This window comes from Hylaeus anthracinus, unplaced genomic scaffold, assembly GCF_026225885.1.
Source record: "Hylaeus anthracinus isolate JK02 unplaced genomic scaffold, UHH_iyHylAnth1.0_haploid 16886, whole genome shotgun sequence".
In the NCBI taxonomy this organism is placed as follows: Eukaryota; Metazoa; Arthropoda; class Insecta; order Hymenoptera; family Colletidae; genus Hylaeus; species Hylaeus anthracinus.
The window spans coordinates 1-7,176 of record NW_026534698.1 but is presented as its reverse complement, the minus strand read 5'-3'; the positions used below and the strand labels follow the sequence as shown (position 1 = coordinate 7,176).

Below are 7,176 nucleotides of genomic sequence, written 5' to 3'. Positions count from 1 at the left end.
GTTAACCTGACCGAGGTGCGCGATTTTCAACGGGAGACGTGACGAAGATTTCCAGATAAAGAATAGAACCATTGGATAGTAAAGGGATGGGAAAAATGGTTGCGTTCGAAATCGCAAAGTAATATTAGAAAGGAAGACAGTTGGAAAGTTTCTCGAGGTTGTTATTTCTTGGTACGTCGATCAAATTCGTTCCGAGGTTGTGCGAAAGAAAAGTTTAGACAATTCCAAATTCATTCCTCATCTACTCCCTGTACGTTATTTAAAGTAGTGGATTTATTTAACGGAGAATTTTAACGATAGTTGATTGTTCTTTAAATAAGTACGCTCCAATTTTACGAAAAACTATATGAAAATTTTGTAATTTTAACACAGACCTTTAAGTGAGACATACAAATGCTCACCGTGAATTGTATCAATTTAAATGTTATATATCGTAAAAGTCGAACTACTTACTTACTTTAAAAAAGGATAATAATTATCGAACTGTACTGAGATCTGATTCATTCAAATCTGAACATGAACGTAAAATAAAGAACATGGTAGTAAACAATTTTATGAACCCTTTAAAAAAGGATAATAATTATTGACCTATCAGATTCATTTAAATCTGAACATGAAAGTAAAATGAAGAACATGGTAGTAAAGAATTTTTAGAAAATGAAAGAAGAACGGCCACGTAGAAATGAATTTCTCGAACGTTTGCCTGATCTCTGGTAGGTAAATCCAGTTTGCGAGGATCCTTTAAACAGTTTTCGAAGAAAATGTTGACTCGATTCGAGCCAGATTTGCGATCCCGCGACTCTATAAGCTAGCTTATTGAATGGCGTGAATTAACTCGTCCTTCGTTGAAACGTAGTTTCGATTCCTGGGATTACATTTCGTTTTCCGATCGTCAATTCGATGCCTCGACAGCTCTCTGTATTTCCCCAAATGATCACTCCAATCCCTTCCTCTTGTCCAAGTTGATACAACGCTGAAATGGAACGACAATCGAAATTGAAAATGAAAATTAATTTTCTAGATAAAACCATCGCGAGCATTCCTAACGTTTCGATTTTATTCTGGCCGTTTTCGAAAGAATTTTCCTGGTCAAAATATTATTCTGGCGTATAAAGTAGTCAAATATAAATAATTGCAGGTGTGTAAAAATAAATCTTCCGATTGTGTCATTAACTTTATTTAGAAGCACGCAGATTACAAACTTTATCAAATTCTCTCTATATAAAAAATGGAATGACTCAAAAGTACCCAGTCGACTCAACCCTAAATTTATTCAAATTCCAGAGGATGTTCACGCAGCTCGTAGTAATCCTGCTCCCATTGGCCGTCCTTTCTCGCGTAACAAGCCAATTTAAGGTCCTGAACTCGGACAACTACTTATTCCTAACGTTTCGATTTTATTCTGACCGTTTTCAAAAGAATTTTCCTGGTAAAAATCTTATTAACCGACTTCGAAAGGGAGGAGGTTACTCAATTCGACATGTACATTTTTCTTTTTCTTGTGTATAAAGTAGTCAAGTATAAATAATTGCAGGTGTATAAAAGTAAATCCCTAAGAGTTCTTTCGATTGTATCACTCTATTTAGAAGCATACAGATTACAAACTATATAAAAATCTCTCTATGTAAAAAATGGAATGACTAAAAGTACCCAGACGACTCAACCCTAAATTTATTCAAATTCCAGAGGATGTTCACGCAGCTCCTAGGAATCCTGCTCCCATTGGCCCTCCTTTTCCACGTAACAAGCCAATTTAAGGTCCCGAACTCGGACAACTACTCGTCCGTGTACCCATTCCTGGCGAAATGTGCGAACGCGAGCAAAACCGGCTTGCTGACCGTCGTGTTCGACGATTTCGACGATAGCAGCGTCTTCGACGTGCCCCCCCGAGCTCCTGCGCCGTCTCAACGTCACCGCCCGACTGCTGACCATCAGACACATCATCTCCGTGAAACAAGAGCACGGTAAACGCGAGAATCGCTCCCGCGAGGCCGAGGGCTGCGTGTTGGTGTTATTTTCGAACACGGACCACCTCAGGGACATCCTCAGTTCGCCTCACCTGGTCGCGTTCTGGCACCCAGAGAACGTGTACATCCTCCAGGAGACGGTCCAGGAGTCGTCGGACATGTTCGAACGCGAACGCTTCTGCAGATGGGCGTTCGAGAGGCTCTGGAAGTTCCGAAGAGTTTACAGGGTAATATTTTTCTCCGACGACAAGGCTATCCGGTACGATCCCTTCGAGTACGCCGGAAGTCACGTCAGGAACGTCCAGAACACCAGCTGCGATTGGTTCTGCGTAACAGCTAACAAGGAAGACTTCCTGATGATCGATTTTCCAAATAGCACAGACATCTCGGATTTTTTCGATGAGGACAGGCGCAGCTTCGGGCTCTACCCCCTGAAGATCTCTATCTTCGAGTCAGCGTCGATGTTGAAGAAGGGAGATTCCTACGAAGGAATAGATTACTTGTACCTCGAGGAGGTCACCAGGAACATGAACGTCACGCCTGTACTCGTGCCGACCAAGGACTTGTACGGCTGGGAGGACAACGGCGTGTTCTTTGGTACAATAGGACATTTGGTTCAAGGGTACGCGGACGTTTCGTTTAATCAATTCTTTATCAAGGATTACTCGACCAGGCTCGTGGAATCCACCACTGCCATCACCAGTGACAAGCTTTGCGTTTTGGTGCCAAAGGCTCCTCCCGTACCAGATTATTTGGTTATCGTTAAGACGTTCAGTGGCGGTACTTGGTTACTGGTGTTCGCTGGCCATTTTACCATCACTACGATCTACACGTGCCTGATGAACAAGAAGAGGAGTGTCAGAGGGTCTGAGAACGATCCTTGGACTATGAAGATGGAACGAGATGCATCTGGGTAAGAGAATACCCAGACCATAACCTTGCGTGATGTGAGAGTATACTGTATCTTTCAGTATTCTGACATATAATGCTGGAATAATATGTAGTTATCCGGATTATACTGCATTTCGATGGAATACTCGGTCTTGGACTATAATTCGCTGTAGTATACTCTGCATCGATGTTACGGATTACGTAGTATCTTGCTGCATTATGGTGCGAGGCATTGTTTATCGTTGTTTTATTCTGTATCTTTCAGTATTCAGACATATAGTGCTGAAATAATATCTAGTTATCCGGATTATAGTGTATTTCGATGGAATACTAGGTCTTGGACTATAATTCGCTGTAGTATACTCTGCATCTATGTCGAGGATTACGTAGTATCGTCCTGAATTATCGTATGGGACATTGTGTAACGTTGTATGATGTGGGAGTATTCTGTATCTATCGCTATTCTGACGTATAGCGTTGAAATATTATGTGGTTAGCAGCATTATACTCTATTTCGATAGAATCCTCAGCAATATACCATAATTTGCTGTAGTATATTGTGTGACGATGTCGAGGATTACGTAGAATCTTCCTGATTTATGGTATGAGACATTGTGTAACTCTGTATAAAGTGAGAGTATTTTGTATCTTTCACTATTCTGACCTATAATGTTGAAATATTATGTCGTTAGCAGTTAGAATGCTGAGAACTTGGAGTGGTCTTGGTGGTTTAGGGGAAACTGCTAAGTCCTTCTCAAGGACTTTATGGAATTACACAGATTTTATTCCTCTCTCTATCTGCAACCCATGATGTTTCTTTTATTTTAGAAAACATAGGATGAGTTTAAACCGGGAAAAAATAAATATTTGATAGAGCGTTGAACGAGTATAGTACTGTTCTTCAGGGTAGTATTAAATCGTCCTTGCCTCTTTGTGAAACTACACAAGCTCTATTTCTCTCTCTAACTACCCATGATTGTATAAAAATCAAGACTCTTTTATTTTGGAAAGAATAGAATGAGTTTAAACTGCGAAAAATAAATATTTGCTAGAGCGTTGAACGTAAAAGGACTGTACAAATACAGACAATATTTGGTTTCATTGAAAACAAACGTGATTTTTCGCAAAATAAACAGAGGTGTATTTATAGAGAGAAATATCCGAGCGATATAAAAGTGAGCTTCGGTCTAGCAGTCTACGAAAGTTGTCTCGCGTATTCTCCATCCCCAATTTTACTAACAGGGTTCGTCCAGTCGAGCCGAAACGAAACTTTGGAACCCGGGATGAACATTCGAAGCAATTGAAGCAAGCCTCTTTGATCTGCCTCGCCTCGCTGACCAAGTATCTGGCCAAGGTGGTTCTGCAATTGGTGCAGCCCTTTTCGCACAGCCAACCTTGGTTTCCGGAGAGGTTGCTGCTGATGTGCAGTTTGTGGCTGAGTCTTATTCTGAATGGGGTGTTCACGTCTCAGCTGGCGTCCACATTCAGCAAACGGTTGTATTACGACGACATCGATACTTTGGAGGAACTCGAGGAAACCGGTAAGAGCTTAACTCTGATTCCATTGATCCCTGCCTGAGATTGGGTAGGTTTGGTAACCATTGGCTCTAACTGAAAGCCAAAGAAAATTCGTTTACTGTGAAGTGATCTAGGAACTGATCCTTAGATCTATGGTCAACGACCTTTTAATGTATCGAAGCTACTGTTTCAATCTTGGATGTCCAAATAATGTGACTCGTGAGTAGACTGCAGATCTTTATGCAAAATAAGATCTTTGCAAACGTACTTACGAAAATTGAACCTGAATAGGAGTTCATTTTACTCTGCAAATATTGTAAATATTTTAAATATTAAAATAAAATCGTGCCTATAAAAATTGAACCTGAATAGGAATCTATTTTGCTCTGTAAATATTGTAATACGAACTTTACTTTAACTTTCTTAAACTTTCAATGTTTTGTTATGTTCTTGCATATCGTGTGCATTTTGTACTTTCTTGCACATTTCCTACAAATGCATAAACATCTGCAGGCTACTCATAAAATACTAAGTAACGTAGTTCTACTTAAGGTCGGGGTGGCATATTATCATCAAAATTTTGATAAAAAGTTAATAAATAAAATAGCAGTTGTAGCAAAGTATAACAGAACGAATGCCACGATCGAAGTCTTTATTTAACGGAATGAATATTACATGTTATCATAATATCGAATGCTGTTTCTTAAAGAGAACGAACGTCAAAATTGAAATCTCGGTTTCCCTTTTGTTCCAGGCATGCCAATTTTCACTAATGCTAGAGATGTAATAGAAGATGCCCTGTCGGACTCCACGTCGCCGCTGATACAACGTCTTCACAAGAGATTGAAATTGGCAAACTTGACGGAAATCCACAGAAGGCTGTTCGAAACTAAGGACGCTGGGTACCTTCATCCACCGAGAACGCTACCCTTTCAGTTCGACGAGTATCAAAGAAAGAAGCTACATCTCGTTAAAGAGTGCCCCAAGGAGTATATACTTGCCCTCATTATGACAAAAGGTATCGTCCAATTTCCGATAGTCGTTAGTGCAGTGCATAATGTACAAAGGTAGCGAGTATGCATTTAAACAATTGCTCTTTTGTTTCCTATTCTATACAGGAATCGTAACAACTGTAAACAACTGCAAAGTTCATTTTCTCGTTTAAATGCCATTTATGCTATGTAAAATATTCCACTGCCGGCGTGACTGGTATTCCTTCGTCAATTTTTTTTTTAAGTAATTACGGAGTTTGTGTAAATATTATTCAAACTATTGGAAACTACATACACAATCATATGATTGTACATATATATATATATTATTCATAATAGTTTAATATCTATAATATTTGATCGTAAGATGTACAAATATAAATACTGTACAAATATTATTTATCTATAATAGCTATTATATTATATTATATTCATATATATTACATGATATTTGTTATTAATATAATATTTTTATACTTGTAATATTACAATGTAACGTTTTCCATACCACGCCACAGGTTTCATTCGACTGTTTTGATTCTTAACTTCTAAAATTAATCTTTTAAATCCTGCAGCGAAAAGCACTCTCGTCTTCAAAAAATCAAGATTGAAATTCACCTACGATCTGTAATTCCTGCAATATTAAATTATCTATCGCACGTGTATTACCTGACCGCCCAATGTTCCAATTTAAACGACTAGATTTCAAACCTCCGACAGATCTCGGCGACTGCCTTAACAGTCTTAGAAATATCACTGCGACTCTTTCATTTGAAAAAAGTGTAGACTTATATAACAAAGTTTAACCATTGTATACGTGCGATTAATTTGTAATTAATTTGTAGCTATGTGTTATACCGCGGTCGTTAATGATCTTGCTAATAAATAATTAAATAATAAAAAAAAAAAAGATTAAGATTTTTCACGTATTCCAACTGCTTTCTGGACATCCCGAGTACTCGGTACAAAGAAGAAACAATCTTTTCTAAATAATAAACGCACACCCCGACGCAACCGACTATATTTCCCCCGAGCATCTATACGATTGAATAAAATCTGTAGAAAACAGCCGTAAGTTGAAATCAACCTAAATGATCGTTGAATCATCTGTTCCAGGATCTCCGTTTCGCAAGCGCATAAACAGCATCCTGGGGAGGTTAAACAACGGAGGGTTCTACGACAAGTGGTACAGCGGGATGGTGCAGCCAAAGAAGTGGAGTCACGTAACGGACGAGTCAAACGGTCACAGGAAGATCGCGATGAGACATTTATTTATCCCATTTGCGATCCTCTATGTTGGCTTGGCGGCCAGCGCGTTTGTGTTTGTTTGCGAGCGTAGAAAAAGCAATCTCCGATAACCAGACCCCGCGAAAACAGAATTGGACGTATCACCGACACAAGGGGAAGGGAGGGAGGAAGTGGGGGGGGGGGGGGGAGCAAAACGAATATAAACGGGACGGTCGACCTAGAGAATCGCTATATTTTTTGTCGCGAGCGCAAATAAACGCGTGGTTCAACGTAGACGGAGCAAATGGAGCGAATGTACGTCGTATTCGGCTTAAAAAAGAGGGATCTACCCCTACCTCTTTTGCCCTTGCTCCAAAAGAAACGTATTCCTCGTAAATTTAGGATTTACGTCACTTTCTGTTACACCCTTCTTCGATACTCGATGGCCATCGCGTCTACGTATCTGAGATTAATTTATTGCACAGGATCGAATGGCGATCGGATGGTCCAGACAACTTTTAGTTACGAGTTACGACGTAGTGTATCACGCATTTAATATTTAGAATTACTTTTGAAGCAAC

General features: G+C 39.4%; 1 pseudogene; it reads left to right on the top strand.

Moving 5' to 3' along the window:
• Positions 1-1,689: 1,689 nt before the first annotated feature.
• On the top strand, positions 1,690-6,730 carry LOC128892751 (uncharacterized; annotated as a pseudogene).
• The last annotated feature ends 446 nt before the right edge of the window (positions 6,731-7,176 follow it).